The sequence below is a fragment of the Miscanthus floridulus genome, chromosome 6 (genome assembly GCF_019320115.1).
Source record: "Miscanthus floridulus cultivar M001 chromosome 6, ASM1932011v1, whole genome shotgun sequence".
NCBI classification, from domain to species: Eukaryota; Viridiplantae; Streptophyta; class Magnoliopsida; order Poales; family Poaceae; genus Miscanthus; species Miscanthus floridulus.
Genome location: NC_089585.1, coordinates 14,844,424 through 14,863,117, shown reverse-complemented (window position 1 = coordinate 14,863,117; position 18,694 = coordinate 14,844,424).

Below are 18,694 nucleotides of genomic sequence, written 5' to 3'. Positions count from 1 at the left end.
GTACTTCCCTCGTTTGATCGATTTGCAAGACAAAATTGACCTTAGGCCTTTTCCAGTTCTTGTTTCGGCCACTAGGAGGCTGCATCGCTTGATTTGGTCTATCGCACAACGTCGCTCGGTCCACTCTAGCCTTAACGTTGTCCTTAGACTTGTTAGTGTCCATGAGAGTTCCCCAAAGTGCCTCGGCAATATTCTTTTCAGTGTGCATTACATCAATATTATGTGGCAGAAGAAGGTCATCGAAATAGGGGAGCCTCGTCAAGCCAGACTTATGAGTCCACATATGTTCCTCACCATATCCCACAAAACCACCTTCTTCATTGGGCATGAGAGCATCTATCTGAGCATGAAGGAGTTTCTCTGCCTCCTACAAGTTCGTCGGCAAAGTGTGCTTCTCCGGTAGCATGGTGCCAAACACAGCCAACATCTTATCGAAGCCTTCTCGACTCAGGTTTAACTCAGCCTTCAACCCCATTACGCATCCAACCGCATCCAGCTGAGAAATCGTTGTACGCTTGTGAAGGGGTTTCTGTGCCGAGTGCAACATTTTGTAGAAGTCCTTTGCGGATTCCTCCATCTCCTTCTCACGTCGTTCAGCGAAGTGAGCTTGGTGGGCGTCATCTAGCATGTCTGCTACCCCGGCATCATCATCAAAAGCCTCGAGGCGTGCTCTCACCACCTCCGCTCTTATACGATCTGCTTCACCATGGTAGATCCACTGCTGGTAGCTAGGCGTATAACCATTGAACACAAGATGTCTACCCATGGTCTTCTCATCTACCTTTCTCCTGTTGTCACATTTGTTGTAGGGACACCAAACTAGAGAATGTCCTCCTGCTCCTGGGCCAAATGCATGTTTCAAGAAACGATCTGTCCCCTTCACCCATTCATAGTCGTAGTCACTCCTGCTTCTCTAGTCCGTGTACATCCACTGACGGTCCTCCATCCTTTAACATTTACATCACGGAGTATTGTGACCATCAATTTGCATCTATGCGGTGCTCCTAATGTCTAATAGGTGAGGATAGGTCCTAATCCCACCCGTGGATGCATAGATGAGGTCAGTTTCTAGGCTCCGCTCCTCTCCGAGATAGAATTTCGGCAGCACCTCCCTGCTATTCTCCCGATACACGTCCTGCAAGGGAGAGTGTGTATCCGGAGAACAACAGGGAGGTGATGCCGAAACTCTATCTTGGACCAGAGCGGACCATGGAAACTAACCCATCTACGCATTCCCGGGCTGTCCAAAAAATGTGGATAATCCGAAACAGATATGGTCGCAGATATGCAAAGATCCGCATACCTACGACCGTATCTCTTTCGAACGGGAGACGCCTAACTGGGTTACGCACGGGCTACGACAGACATGTGGAAAAAGAGGTTATTTATACCTAGAGTGTCGGTGAAGTCAGGCTAGCGGGGTAGTGGCGAGTCGACACAGTGGCGAAGCGACGCAGTGCAGGCAGAACCGCGACGCCGACGAAGACGATCGGGGTCCTCTGGGTCCCCTCCGACGTGCTCTTCTCCTGCATAAAAAGGCAATAGGTTATTGTTTGTTCAAAATTTCGGCAGCACCTCCCCTGCACGGGGACGTTTCCAAAACCTGCAAAAAAACGACAGGATGGCCGATATTCACAACGGCACGAAAGCCGACAACCACAACAGCACGAAGGCCCTCATATCAATTTATGGCACGAAGGCCCACACAACCACATACGGCATGAAGGCCGACAATGAGAGTTTTACCTAGGGTTGCGGTGGAGTCGGGCGTCGTGGTGCGGGGGTCACTTTCTTCTCCGGCGAGGTCGAGCAGCGTCGGAGTACTCCTCTCCCCCTCTTCCCTTCTCTCTTCTCCGCTTCTCCTCTTCCCTTCTTCTCTTTCTCCTCCTCCTCCTCCTCTCCTTCTTCCCCTTCTTCTCCTTCTTCTCTCATTTTCCTCTTCTTCTCCTTCTCTTCCCCTTCCTCCTTCTCCTCTTCTTCTCCTTCTCTTCCCCTTCCTCCTTCTCCTCTTCTCCTTCTCTTCTTCCTCCTACTTCACCCTCTACCTCCTCCCCTACAACAGCAGCCGGCGATGGGGGCGGCCTAGGGGCTGGTGTCGGGGCGGGGAGGTCGGCGCGGGGGGGGGGGGGGGGGGGCGCCCGAGGGCCGGTCGGGGCGGCCGAGCTCCCCTTGCTCGACCGAGACGGGGAGGGGAGGCAGGGCGTGCCCCCGGGGTGGCTCTAGGGCAGTGGGACGGCGTCGGCGGGGCGGCATTGGGGTGGCGCGCAGGGGCGGCGCGGAGGTCGGGCGGCATGGTGGTGGGGCGGCAGGGCGCGCGGGGCGGCGGCGCGGGCGGTGGCGCGAGCAGCGGTGGCGGCGCGCAGCAGCGGCGTATGAAATGTGGGCGGGGATTTTGGGCTAGGCCGCTGGCCAATTTAGGGTTGGGCCCTTTGCCGAGGGCCCAGATCCAGGGCCCTCGGCAAAGATTTTTTATTTTTTTTAAATTTTCTTTGCCGAGGGCCGTTGGTCAGGCCCTCGGCAAAGATTTTTTTTGTTTTTTGAACCCAGTTTTTTTGTGGTGCTATAATACATTATTGAAAACTCAATTTTAAAATTTGGGCTAATTTTGACTTTTTTGATATATTTGCCTAATTTATTTCCTCTCGTTGATTTTTTTGAATATTTCAAATTTGAACTGCAGTTGGATGGAATAATGCAATTTAGTGATTCAAAAAATGTTATTCATGGTATTTGGTGTATGTTGAGTCCCTATCCACGAACTCGCATCAAATTTTGGGTATCTTCTTCACGTAACATGACGAGGAACTTGTCGGAAAAGTGTTTTTAAATTATATAAAATCCATACGAAGTCCGAAAATCACAAAACTTGTCGAGGTGTCATGTTATTGCATGTGTAGGTTGTGGTAAAAAATTGAGAAGGTTTCGAGCAAGTTGTGACATCGGATGCCTAAAACTCAGACATCTCCACATGTGATCATTTTTACCACAGCCTACACATGCGATAACAGGACACCTTGACAAGTTTCGTGATTTTCGGACTTCGTATAGATTTTATATAATTTAAAAACACTTTTCTGACAAGTTCCTCGTCATGTTACGTGAAGAAGATGCCTGAAATTTGATGCGAGTTCGTGGATAGGGACTCAACATACACCAAATACCATGAATAATATTTTTTGAATCACTAAATTGCATTATTCCATCCACCTGCAGTTCAAATTTGAAATATTCAAAAAAAATCAACGAAAAGAAATAAATTAGGGAAATATATCAAAAAAAGTCAAAATTGGCCCAAATTTTAAAATTGAGTTTTAAATAATGTATTATAGCACCACAAAAAAACTGGGTTCAAAAAACAAAAAAAAATCTTTGCCGTGGCCTAGTCTGGCCCTCGGCAAAGGGGATCTTTGCCGAGGGCCTGGCCAATGGCCCTCGGCAAAGAATATTTAAAATAAAAAATAAAAAATCTTTGCCGAGGGCCTAGCCTGGCCCTCGGCAAAGAAAATTTTAAAATAAAAATAAAAAATCTTTGCCGAGTGCCTGACGGCAGGCACTCGGCAAAGACTAACGCCAGTGGCCGCCGTGACCCATCCGGCCATATTTGCCGAGGGCCAATTTGCCGAGGGCTAGGCCCTCGGCAAAGATTTATTTTGTCGAGGGCCGTTTCTTTGCCGAGGGCCTATCTTTGCCGAGGGCTCCTGGGGCTGGCCCTCGGCAAATAGAGCCTTTGCCGAGTGCCCGAGATCTAGCCCTCGGCAAACCCAGAAGCCCTCGGCAAAGGATGGGTTTCCAGTAGTGAGTAGTGGTCATTCCAATAGCTTTAGCTTTGGGTGACTACGACTCTTTGTAAGTGAGCTTCTACTTTGGATGCGAGGAGATATCCATGCCATGCCTTGGTTCATATACAAATTAACATGCCTTGGTTTAAGTGTTTGGAAGTTGTACTAGTTTATTTGTCTAGAATAATAGTTTTATGCAATAAGGCATTTGATGTATTCCCTCAGTTTCCAAATTATTGTTTCTTTAGGTCTCCTTGGTCCATAAGAATGGATTAATGACATAGGATTGAGATTCTGTAGGGATTGCTATTATTTATAACTTTGGTTCTCAAGAATGAGCATAGGAGCAACAAAGAAAATTTTCCTTTGCTTGCTATTTTAGAGGAAAACTGTTGAAAACTTAGCATCCACTCAAACTATTGGTAAAAAAAATTGTGCACAAAAAAAATCATCCGGGGGGAGGGGAGTGTTAATAAAGCCCCCTTGAGCATTATGCTTAAGAATAAGCTTCTCATGCAGGTTGAGAAAACCCCCGAACTCCCGTCCCACCCATACACAACGATATAGTAGCTCCCCGTTGAGACTGGACTAGCCTTATACCTCTGCTTTGGCGTGGGCCAGACGAGGGGATTTTTTTCACCTCCGTCTAGCAAAATGCGCCCTGTGGGGCTCAAACCTGGGTCACAATGGTGCGATGTAGTCTAGCTAGCCAGTCGGTCTAGAGTCCGCTCACAAATTTTTTTTGAACAAAGAATGAGGAACAGAATGCTACCACTATGGAACGCCCATGTAGCATGTGTAGTTGTAGTTGGTCGGTTTAGTATTACCTTGGAAGTTTTTAGGAGGGTGAAGGCCAGCTTATAATACTTGTCGTTTTAAACTTATCACCTTCGGGTTAACCCTTATACACAAAGCGAAGATGAAAGTGTAAGAGAGATGCTACGCTTATGCAGGCTCGTTCCACGTGCGGAGCTAGGCCATATAAGCAGTTTTTGGACGCGGGGTGTTACACACTACTAGTTAATGGTAGTTCTTGTATGTGAGGTCCAATTGTCAGTTGGCAATAGAAGAGATGTTTAGCCTTGTTTCATCAAACTACCGAGAAAGGAAAACTACATCATCATAGCTAAAAACCCTTTGGGATTCCGACATTTTTTTCTTTGGCCTACCCAAATGATCGTTGCTTCAAAAAAATTTACGCTTACGTGCTCATGTGTTTTATCATTCCTATATTCTGAACGGGTTCTTTTCCATTGCATTGTCCCAAGTCAAACTTTCCTTTTGACTAAGCTTTTTAGAAAAAAAATGTATTAACATCTACAAAAGTTCAACTAAATACAATATCAAGACATTCCATAAAAAACAATGAAACTATCAAACTAATTTGATGGTGTAGATATTTGTGGTTTTCTTATAAACATGGTCAAATTTAAAAGAGTTCGGCTTAGAACAAAGCTAAACTGACTTATAATTTAGAATGGGTGAATATTTTATAGTTATATTATAATCAAAAGCACCAATTAAAGTTTAATTTAGTTGATTTCAAATAATCTCAAAATGTTATTTATCTGTGACTGAAGAAAGTACGGTTTTTGTGCTGATCATGGTTTTATACTAGGAATACAATTTGGATTTCAGCACAAAAAAAATATGATTAAAATGAACTAACAAAGTGTGAGGGAGGGCTGGTGAATGAATTGAAGTCTTTAGTTGCTTCAAATTTTTCTGCTTTAGTGTGCCTGTTCAAGAGAAGAGAATGTGATAGGCATGCCCATGTATTGGCAGAGCTGGGTTTCGAGTGTGTTGAGGGACAAGAGCTGATCACTAGCTCTATCCCAAACAATACAAATGTTATTGTCGCTGCCGATAGTTTGGCAGACGAGTAATGGATATCCTAGTTTAAAAAAAATCAATTGATGCCACCACTTTCATCCCTTTACATGGTGTATAATGGGGGCATGGAGATTATCATGGGTCATATCCTGTATGTGCATGCAAGTTGGCCAATAGACACTACTAGTGGCCCAGTTCGCTTGAACTTAATTATCAGCCTGGCTTATCAGCCATGGTACACTATTTTTCTCTCACAACAAATTAGCAATAGGGCCACTGTAGGCTATTATCAGCGATTGGAAGCATGTCGTTTATCATGGGCCATAATATGTACAAGCTAAGTTGGTCAATCATTCGTATATCTGTTACAACTTCAAGTCAAGGTCACCACACAATGGGCAATGGTGGAGGCTGTTATCACTTATCAGCGGGTTGAATCAGGCACCCCTTTAGGTCTGCCGTGCAATCGAGGTCTCTGCCGCCATTGGACGTACAAACACTAAGCACGCTTGCTCGCATGGTCATTATATTCGATTAAAGTCGTCGCATAGTCAGCATTATATTCGATCAAAGTCGTCACCAAATTCACCATTGCTTTTATGGCCAACAACACACTGCTTCGGGGCGCCTCCCGTGTGCGGCAGAACCTCCTAAGAAATCGGGCCCACGTGCACCTATCGATGTCTCAACAGACCTCTGATAGCGTACATGAGTTCCCAACAACTTAATAGATCTGTCGGGTGTCATCGGGAAACCCGAATCATCCATGAATCTTTTCCAAACAGGATCCCAATCATAGACATTACAGATTACAACAGTTTTCGATATACATACCAGAGATTGTAAAGCGGAAGACTTAAGTTTTAATATTACAAACTAGTTGTTTCAAACTTACAAAACCATAAGTGTCATACAACCATAGTAGCGGGATAATATTACATTAACATTATTTATTTTACACAAACTGGTGCCTTGTCCAAAGGCCATTCATCATTGCTCATCATCATCGACTTCAAACATTGACATGCAGTAGGGACCAAAACAAGCCTACGCATGCAACTCACCTGCAACAAGGGTTAACAAACCCTGAGTACAAAAGTACTCAACAAGACTGACCCGATGAAAAAGGGGCGAAGGTCTTAGGGATGCAGGTGTTGGGTCAAGGTAAGGATGTAGCAAGATTCAAAAGTTCTTTGCCAAAAGCTTACTATTCTTGATCCTATTTTTGAGTTTTACCCCTAAGTACTTTAGTTCATTATCTCAAACTAAGTGTTCATATCCCATATTCCAATCCTTCTCATTCCATTCTTTTTCTCATGTTTTAGTAATTCACCAGTCCTGCATTGCTTCTGTAATGAATCGAGTCTCCATATCCACGGAGCACCGGCAATTCGAATTGATTCAAGTCCTAGCTGGGGATTCCTTATCACACGACATATGTAGAACTTAATCTTGCATATATCAACCTCGCTACCGGATCCTCCCATACTAAGCTGTCTCCACGCCACCCGAGAGCACAACACACCTCAAATCCGGCCACATTCCAGCCATGAGGGTACATGCTACTCCCGCAATCTCTCCACTCCCAGTGCATGGGCATTCGTCTTAGTATCGGATTAGCCGAAGTAGGCTTATCGGAGTATGTGACTAGTACTACAAAGTGTCTCGTTCAGAAGATCCACAATGAGTGGCCTTTAAGCGACATAGTTGGCAACATTACCCAACATTCAAGATAAGTCACCCGACTAGTCTCTAGTTCATTCTATCTTCTTTCTTTCTTTGGCCAGTATGCCATCTTTGATTGTATCAAAACTTTTACTTTGAAAGCCTACCATAAAGCATACTAAGCAATTCTACGCCTTTGTAAATGAAATCATCTTCAAGGATGGTAAACAATTAACAAGGTAGGCAATGCATCAAGTAGGTAACATTTGAATTAATCAACTTAATGCAATAAGTAACATAGGTGATAAACTTTTCAAAGTAAACAAGGTAATGGTTTAATGCATAAACCAGGGCTTGCCTTCGTTGATGATCTCGGGTTCTGGATTAGTACCACAAATATCGAATCCTGAGACAACCGGGGATTCTTCCACAACTTGCTCAACTAGAAATGGTTCACTCTCGGATTCTACACGAAATAATAACATATGCTTCAACATGATGATAATGTAAACATGATACTTTCATGGTGCATGAAATATAATAACACCTTGAATACAACTTTCCTTCGCGGTACAGTTGCAAGCCAACAAAACCAACTTGCAATTCTACCATCAAGGACCACACAAGTGACTTGACCAAATTGACCTTGAAACCCTACTGGTCACAAAACATGACCAAAACAAGATAAAACCCTAAACTAGCACTTAGGGTTTGCTTTTATCTATTTTTTAATTAATTTGGAATTAAGCTCAAAAATGAAATTCTTCCAAATGACCTCAAAATTTTATACAAGATTCCCCATGACAAATTAGTGTACCAAAATAAATTTCATAATTTTTGGAGTTATACAGTGGCCTACAAAAATTATGGAAATTGCATTTATCAATTAATTGACTGAATTTTTGAACAATAAAAATTTATTCAAATTTCAAGTTTCATATTTTTTCTAAATAATATTCATCACAGAGAGGTCACACAAAAATTTTCATAATTTTTGGAGCTCTAAATAAATCTACACAAAAATAACAAAAATAGACACTATTCATCCATTTCTAAAAATAGAAAAATTCCATTTGAACTACACAGTCGCTGACATACGGGACCCACTTGTCATCCCTAAGCTTCGGCTTTGACCGCGACGATGACGGCGCTGACCGATGCAAACTCGCCGCCGGTGAGCCCAACGGCGACGACCAAAGCACCAAAACGTTCACAACGACTAGGCGCATCGATCTGTGGCACTACGGAGGTTAATGACGACATGAAACACGGCTGACACCGGCCATGGCGGATGTGGCAGCACGGCAATGCTACGCCGGCGGAACAAGGCCGGTAACGGTGAAACAAAGAGTCCAGGAAACATCAGTAGCTCACCCCGAACGTGTAGAAGCAACGAGTGAGACCGGAGAAGCTACAGTGACGCGGTTCGACGGTGACAGTGATCATGGTGGAGCAGACTTCGTCGACGACGGTGTTTCAACGATGGATAACGCTGGCCGCGGTGAAATGGAGCTTTGGGTGAGGTCACCGGCCGCGAGAAAGAAGAGTCGCTAGCGGCGGTTCTCGGTGGACTCAGACAATCACAGTGGGTGGAATGGGTTCGCAAGGAGGAGACGGACCTGGAACACTACTTTACCGAGACTGGCTTGCGCTGAGTAGTCGAGGGGGGCTTGATGGAGCTGAGGCGGCGGCGTCGGGAAATAGAGGAGAGAAAGGAAAGCCGACGACAGCGTCAGAGCTTTATAGCGCGGCCAAGAGAGCGAGGGAACGACACACAGCGACCAACTCGTGCCAGCGCGAAGCCAAGGGCGGCCACAGGCGCGCCTGGAAGACCAGAGAAAGGACACTGGCGGTGGGGCGGTGGTCGTACTACTGTTCTGAAGAATTACAGAATCGCCACTGAGTTCATTTTGCAAATTACTCACAATTTTTCTAAAGAAGTTGAAAATCTCCAAAAATGAAAGTTGCTCAACTTTTCAAACTCTACAACTTTGCTTTAATGAACATTTTCAAATTCTACCTCCATTTTGAAATTTGAATTTGGGGTGCATTTGAGCATTTGAATCATTTCAAAATTACTCCAAATTTTATATGTAAACTTTAAAAACTTTGAATACCAAAGTTGATCCTTATAAAATAAGCTTCAACTTTGCTTTTTGTCACACCCCCAAATTCCAAATGGATTTTGAAATAGACAAAAGGGGCAAAAAGGACTTTTATAATTTGAATTTGAATTCAATTTGATTTGTTTCCCTTTTTACTTAATTATGATTTTTGACCAATTACATGGCCCATTAGGGTTATTTGAGTCAAATGACACATGGTCTCACATGATCACATGAAATTTGACCCTTGTGGTCATGATCTTTATTTAGAATTTTGGATCACATTACATCACATAAAAGAACATCTATGAAATAAAGCTTATTTAGTGAATGCATTCAAAATTTCCTACTTTATGAATGCTTTGCAATGCATATGATGACATGTCAAGTTTTAATGCTAGGTCAAAACACCAAAAGTGTTACAACCCTTCCCCCTTAAAGAAATCTCGTCTTGAGATTTAAAACTTAGGATTAAGTAATGGAAAAGGAAATGTGTCAAGCTAACACATCATAACTTTATTCAAAAGGCTAGTGAGGGGGTTTTCCATTCTTTTGACAAACGAGACAAGTTACAATATAGACAAGGTATTGCAACTAGATAGAAGCAAAGAAGTCATGAAAGTTTTCTTCTAAGTAATCCTCGGACTCCCAAGTAGCTTCTTCTTTAGTGTGTTGGTTCCATTGTACTTTGTAGAACTTAATTGTACGTCTTCGAGTGACTCGATCTTTCTGATCTAAGACTCTAATGGGGTACTCGGCATAAGTCAAATCAGGTTCTAGTTCTACATCACCAAAGTCGATCACTTGGTCAGGTACTTGAAGACACTTCTTTAACTGGGATACATGGAAGATATCATGCACAGCTGACATGTGATCTGGTAGCTTGACGCGATAGGCGACCGGTCCACATCGGTGTTGGATTTGAAAAGGACCGACATAACGGGGCGCCAACTTTCCCCGAATCCCAAAACGATGAACTCCTTTCATCGGCGATACCTTGAGGTAGACATGATCTCCCACTATAAATTCTAGCAGTCGTCTTGGTCTTTGCCATAGCCTGTAGAAGTTAGGGTAGGACTATAAGGATAGCTTGAGGATAATGGAGGTTAGCAAGAATGGGATTGACATTACTTACCCAACCACTTTTAAGGGGAATTATTATGCAAGGTGTTCAAGCATGATGCATGAATCGATCTTACGAATCTAGGTACAAAAGATTTATATAATCAAAAGTACTAGATTTTTAATACATAGGACAAACCTAATCATATTATCCGCCATGAACTTTCAAATAAGATAGGATTGAGGCTAGATCAGAGGTAAGAAGAAAGAAATTTGAACTTTAAAATATCAAGTTTACTTTCTTTGATCCAAATCAATTTGAAGGTTTTCAAAAGTAACCTACAATGATCTTAGATAGGACTTGCTCTGATACCAGCTATGACAGAACCTCCTAAGAAATCAAGCCCACGTGCACCTATCGATGTCTCAACAGACCTCTGATAGCGTACACGAGTTCCCAACAACTTAACAGATCTGTTGGGTGTCCTCGAGAAACCCGAATCATCCACGAATCTTTTTCAAACAGGATCCCAATCACAGACATTGCAGATTACAACAGTTTTGATATACATACCAGAGATTGTAAAGCGGAAGACTTAAGTTTTAATATTACAAACCAGTTGTTTCAAACTTACAAAACCATAAGTGTCATACAACCATAGTAGTGGGATAATATTACATTAACATTATTTATTTCACACAAACTAGTGCCTTGTCCAAAGGCCATTCATCATTGCTCATCGTCATCGACTTCAAACACTGACATGCAGCAGGGACCAAAACAAGCCTGCGCATGTGACTCACCTGCAACAAGGGTTAACAAACTCTGAGTACAAAAGTACTCAATAAGACTGACCTGACAAAAAAGGGGCGAAGGTCTTAGGGATGCAGGTGTTGGGTCAAGGTAAGGATGTAGCAAGATTCAAAAGTTCTTTGCCAAAAGCTTACTATTCTTGATCCTATTTTCGAGTTTTACCCCTAAGTACTTTAGTTCATTATCTCAAACTAAGTGTTCATATCCCATATTCCAATCCTTCTCATTCCATTCTTTTTCTCATGTTTTAGTAATTCACCAGTCCTGCATTGCTTCTGTAATGAATCGAGTCTCCATATTTGCGAAGCACCGACAATTCGAATTGATTCAAGTTCTAGCTGGGGATTCCTTATCACACGACATATGTAGAACTTAATCTTGCATATATCAACCTCGCTACCGGATCCTCCCATACTAAGCCGTCTCCACGCCACTCGAGAGCACAGCACACCTCAAATCTGGCCACATTCCAGCCACGAGGGTACACGCTACTCCCGCCATCTCTCCACTCCTAGTGCATGGGCATTTGTCTTAGTATCGGATTAGCCAAAGTTGGCTTACCGGAGTATGTGACCAGTACTACAAAGTGTCTCGTTCAGAAGATCCACAATGAGTGGCCTTTAAGCGACATAGTCGGCAACATTACCCAACATTCAAGATAAGTCACCCGACTAGTCTCTAGTTCATTCTATCTTCTTTCTTTCTTTGGCCAGTATGCCATCTTTGATTGTATCGAAACTTTTACTTTGAAAGCCTACCATAAAGCATACTAAGCAATTCTACGCCTTTGTAAATGAAATCATCTTCAAGGATGGTAAACAATTAACAAGGTAGGCAATGCATCAAGTAGGTAACATTTGAATTAATCAACTTAATGCAATAAGTAACATAGGTGATAAACTTTTCAAAGTAAACAAGGTAATGGTTTAATGCATAAACCGGGGCTTTCCTTCGTTGACGATCTCGGGTTCTGGATCAGTACCACAAATATCGAATCCCGAGACAACCGGGGATTCTTCCACAACTTGCTCAACTAGAATCGGTTCACTCACAGATTCTACTTGAAATAATAACATATGCTTCAACATGATGATAATGTAAACATGATGCTTTCATGGTGCATAAAATATAATAACACCTTGAATACAACTTTTCTTCGCGGTACAGTTGCAAGCCAACAAAACCAACTTGCAATTCTACCATCAAGGACCACACAAGTGACTTGACCAAATTGACCTTGAAACCCTACTGGTCACAAAACATGACCAAAACAAGATAAAACCCTAAACTAGCACTTAGGGTTTACTTTTATCCATTTTTTAATTAATTTGGAATTAAGCTCAAAAATGAAATTGTTCCAAATGACCTCAAAATTTTATGCAAGATTCCTCATGACAAATTAGTGTACCAAAATAAATGTCATAATTTTTGGAGTTATACAGTGGCCTACAAAAATTATGGAAATTGCATTTATCAATTAATTGACTAAATTTTTGAACATTAAAAATTTATTCAAATTTGAAGTTTCATATTTTTCCTAAATAATATTCATCACAGAGAGGTCACACAAAAAAGTTCATAATTTTTGGAGCTCTAAATAAATCTACACAAAAATAACAAAAATAGACATTATTCATCCATTTCTAAAAATAGAAAAATTCCATTTGAACTACACAGTCGCTGACATACGGGACCCACTTGTCATCCCTAAGCTTTGGCTTTGACCGCGACGATGACGACGCTGACCGACGCAAACTCACCGCCGGTGAGCCCAACGGCGACGGCCAAAGCACCAAAACGTTCACAACGACTAGGTGCATCAATCTGTGGCACTACGGAGGTTAATGATGACACGAAACACGGCTGACACCGGCCATGGCGGATGTGGCAGCACGGCAACGCTATGCCGGCGGAACAAGGCCGGTAACGGTGAAACAAAGTGTCCAGGAAACATCAGTAGCTCACCTCGAACGTGTTGAAGCAACGAGTGAGACCGGAGAAGCTACAGTGACCCGGTTCGACGGTGACAGTGATCACAGCGAAGCAGACTTCGTCGACGACGGTGTTCCGGCGACGGATGACGCTGGCCGCGGTGAAACGGAGCTTCGGGTGAAGTCACCGGCCGCGAGGAAGAAGAGTCGCTAGCGGCGGTTCTCGGTGGACTCAGACAATCACAGTGGGCGGAATGGGTTCACAAGGAGGAGACAGACTTAGAACACTACTTTGCCGAGACTGGCTTGCACTGAGTAGTCGAGTGGAGCTCGACGGAGCTGAGGCGGCGGCGTCGGGAAACAGAGGAGAGAAAGGAAAGCCGACGACGGCGTCGGAGCTTTATAGCGCGGCCAAGAGAGCGAGGGAACGACACGCAGCGACCAACTCATGCCAGCGCGAAGCCAAGGGCGGCCACGGGCATGCCTAGAAGACCGGAGAAAGGACGCCAGCGGTGGGGCGGTGGTCGTACTACTGTTCCGAAGAATTACAGAACTGCCACTGAGTTCATTTTGCAAATTACTCACAATTTTTCTAAAGAAGTTGAAAATCTCCAAAAATGAAAGTTGCTCAACTTTTCAAACTCTACAACTTTGCTTTAATGAACATTTTCAAATTCTGCCTCCATTTTGAAATTTGAATTTGGGGTGCATTTGAGCATTTGAATCATTTCAAAATTACTCCAAATTTTATATGTAAACTTTAAAAACTTTGAATACCAAAGTTGATCCTTATAAAATAAGCTTCAACTTTGCTTTTTGTCACACCCCCAAATTCCAAATGGATTTTGAAATAGACAAAAGGGGCAAAAAAGACTTTTATAATTTGAATTTGAATTCAATTTGATTTGTTTCCCTTTTTACTTAATTATGATTTTTAACCAATTACATGGCCCATTAGGGTTATTTGAGTCAAATGACACATGGTCTCACATGATCACATGAAATTTGACCCTTGTGGTCATGATCTTTATTTAGAGTTTTGGATCACATTACATCACATAAAAGAACATCTATGAAATAAAGCTTATTTAGTAAATGCATTCAAAATTTTCTACTTTATGAATGCTTTGCAATGCATATGATGACATGTCAAGTTTTAATGCTAGGTCAAAACACCAGAGGTGTTACACCGTGTGTGTCATTCCTAGGGGTACGGGATGGGCTGCAAATTTGGCAGATAGATTGTACCAAGCTGTTTGGAAGCAGCAAAAATCCCCAAATCAACAACTTCGTGTCTGTACCTGTGCATGCAATTGCTATCGTTTCAACAAATCTGTATGCTTGCACAGTTCCACTGCAATAGCAGTGGCAATAACAGCTCCCAGGAATACAATGATTATCGCAAGTAAATAAAAAAGTAACCCAATTAAGTCTGAGCACGGAGCTGCTGCCTAGGGTCTACAGAAAAGCGCCGGCGTGCCCTTGCTCCTAGGGCCTCGCCATCGCCACGCCTCCACATAGGGCCCCTCTCCTTCTTCCTCTTCGGTGCATCTGCTAGAGGTAAGAAAGAGAGGACCCATGTCTCTTTTTTCGTAATTTTTAGTTACAGTTTGTTTTGGGTTCAGTTTAAATAAATTTCCCAACAAAATCAAATAATTTTCGGTCAGTATCGTATTTTCTGCGATGACTTCGATGATTGCCACGATAAGATCACTGTTGCATGCGTCGATTTCATCGGCAGGCGGCCAATTTGCGGTCTTTATTTGCGGTCTTTATTTGCAAGGGGAGGGGTGCTTCTGGGAGCCTCTACGAGGATAGTGACTCCGGGTCATCGATCTCATCGTCGATAGTCACAGAGAGGAATTCAAGGTCTCAAAGGAATCTGCAGCCTATGTCGTACCCAATGATACAACTGTCGATATTCTTTTAGCGATTTAGATGCGTTTGAGACTGGTTCTGAAGCGTCAGATCTTGCGGTATCTCTAATGTTTTGAGTTTGGTCGTTGGATTTGGCATAAGGACTGTACTTTGGCTCCGGCGTTCGAGGGATGCCATTGGGGAAGAAGAAGATAGAAGAATCTGGATAGAATATTATGTATTTTTTATTTTAGTTTTTTTCACATGTAATTTGGGAACGTAGTATGCCAAAATTTAATATAAGTTGCCATTCCCTTCGAAAAAAATAATAAAAAAGTAACCATCGTACATGAAATTTATTTGAGATGGATACATAATTAACAAGGCTTCCTTCTCAAGATCGTTTTGTAGTTGGAAATCTCCAAGACAGTACAACTACTGCAATGGCAAACGCAACACCATATCCTAGTCTGACAAAGAGGATTAGCATAATATTTTTATAGATTTCTTTTCGGAATGATGTAGCGCCATCACAGTTGCTAGTGTTGTGTTGTTGCATTCTTTTGACAGAAGAGGCCCATGCAAACCATCATTTCCCAAAAATGAGCCATTGAAAAATGTCATAAAATAAGGTGATTCCGGTACTCTTCCTTCCAGCTTGTTGTAAGATAGGTTCAACATGGTTCCTCAGACTCCAGCTACCTCAAGTTTCAAGTGAGTTTGTCTTATATTCTTTTTTTCGAAGGGAAGGGAGACTTTATATTAAATCTTGTCACATACATTCCTAAATTACAAATGAAAAAATTTGAAATAAAAAATATATAATATTCTATCCAGATTCTTTCATCTCCTTCTTCTTCTTATTCAGCATACACTAGCACTTGTAATAAATAAACATAATAATATTCTTCATTTCTCAAAGTAGATGCATATATAACATATTTTTGGGATTTGGCTTACATCTTAATGATGCACCAAATTGAAATTCAGACTTTGTTGTATTGTACAATTTATTTGTTTATACTAATTAACATTTGAAAAGGGTTTAGCTCTAAACCCTTGGATTCTTAGCATAAATAAAATCAAATTTTTTCATATGAAACTTCTCTATAGAATTGTGAGGTTGCAAGTTTAATACCAAATAATGGAACATTAGTCCATTAACTGTGCTTCTGCATGGGCTAGAATCTTAGAAAACACAAGTATTAGAAGCTCATGTCTAGTGTCTACAACTAACTAAAATTACATATCTTTGTGCTCTCGTTGTCTTTGTCCATTTCTCTAACGCAACATCCATATAGATACTCTATAATCTCTATTCGGCTGTGATGAATCTGTTATCAATTACTCTATATATGTTCTTATAGCCATATCTCTAATTTTGTCTCTCTCTACATGACATCTTATGTCTTCGATGCAAATTTAGTTGAAACCATAACTTAATTTATAAGGTGGCTCTTATAAAGCTCGTGTCTCATGATGTTATAATTCTGGATTTTTAGTTTCAAATGTTTACTTAGTTGCTGCAATTTTTTATCAACATGTTAAGTTGAAACTCTGATGATTATCATACCTTTTGTTCGAAGCTAAGGTTTTGTATTTTATTAAAATAAGGATATAAGATCTTATAATGCGCTCATAATTACTATGCTGGCATAAACAATCATTTAATCATGTATCTCGCTGCTCAATAGTGCTAGCCTCAAGAGGATATTAATATTTAAGCCTAACAAAATTGTTTACTCCAAGGGAATTTCAAAAAGTAGAGAAGCCATAGCCACCTTTGATCTGCACTAATCTTATCCGCTACTCAAGATGTTGAATTTCTCTATCATAGAATTATATGTGTATTAGTGTTTTTAAATAGAAAGTGCTTACAATACATTATCAATATAGATATGTCATAATGATTCAAGACGTATAAATTTGTCTAAAATAATTATTTACATAAATTATTCTTATGGATATTAAAGTATTTTTAAATTAATTTTTAGTATCATTTTTTTGAGTGAAAAATTTTAGTATCATTGGTATATGAATTATTAAGGAAACATTTTCATGATTGATAAAACATACAAATATATTTTTAATGCATTGGAACTTGGAAGAAAGCAATTGAGATTGAAAGTCTCACCGGTGAGGTTGTTCCTAGAAAGCCGCAGCCATTCAATTTGTATCAGGTTCCCAACTGTTGAGGGTATTGGCCCAGATAAATAATAGTTATTAGAAATGTCTAGAGCTATCAACTTCGTAAGATTGCGGATCGATGATGGTATTTGGTACCCAGAAAAGTCACAACCTTCAATGGACAACTCTCTTAAATCGGCAAGATTTCCAATCTGGAACGGTATTGGGCGGCCAGAAAATTTGAAAGCAATAATGGTCAATGATGTCAACTTTGTAAGATTGCCTATAACTGATGGTATTTGCTGCACAGAGGCGTAACAAGTACTGAGCTTCAGGTCTGTTGAATAAACAAAAGTTCCAATCTGATACGGTATTGGTACAGAGGCACTGCAAGTCGATATATTCAACTCTTGAAGCCTTGTCAGGTTGTTGATCCAAGAGTGTCTTGATTGAGAGAAGTCATAGCCACGGAGGCTCAGGTATTTCAAATCTTTATGATTGCCAACCCAAGATAATACTGCCTTCTCCAAGCCAGATCCCTCTAGTTCCAGTTCTTCGAGTGATGGAAGCTTTATTGAAGTGGGGAGTTCCTTGGCCATGGTTGCCGTGGTAAGGCTCAAAATCTTTAGCGACTTGAGATTGGAAAATGAGAGCTGCGTGTCATAATTGAAGTAGAAAAATCTGCAGGGGTAAAGTTATTCGGTTGCTCTGAACCAAGCATGTTTTTTTTTTTTTTTTTTTGGTTGTAGGCTTGTTCGTGTTTGACGGTCTTTCAATATAGGGCTCGTGGACTAGTTCAAATATTTTGCTGTCAAAAAAGACTTGACTCGTGATATGATCCAAGTCACAGCTGATAGTCTTATACCATTGCTGTCTCCGGGGCGATCCTTGAAGTCGTCGGTGACCCAATAATTCACCCAGTAGTACAAGCTAGTACCCCACTGTCCTAACAGCAACGCACAACGAAGAAGAAACAAAAGTCATCGCAAAGCAGACAGAGACACGGCACGCCGAGAAGGATGTGAAGGGACAACCACACCAGGGAATGGCAGCCCACATCGAAAAGCAAGGGGACAGAAACATCACACAACAGCATCGTGGATGCAAGAAGAACAATCGAGGAAGAAGTAGAACCTAATATGGAAATGTATATCCCGGCCCCGCCAGCAACACACAAGCAGACAATAACGACGATACGATACGAAACGCAGCAGTGAAGGGCCAACGGTCCCAAGGAGCTGAGCAAACAGCAACGGAGGCGCCGCCGCCGCGCGTACGTAGAGAGAGGCAACGAACAGACGTGGAGACGCGAAGGGAAGGCGACCCCAGCGAAGAGGGCCGATGGAGCAGGCGGCGGACAGGAGCAAACGCAGCCCACGCCGGCACAAAAGATGAGGACGGCGAAAAGCCAGGGACATAACTGCCGTGATCACTTCGCCGTCATCTCCCAAATCCATCTACTGTTTGCATTGAGATGCAGTGACAGGTTTCATTGCTGGTGAATATTCCTTTCCAGATCTT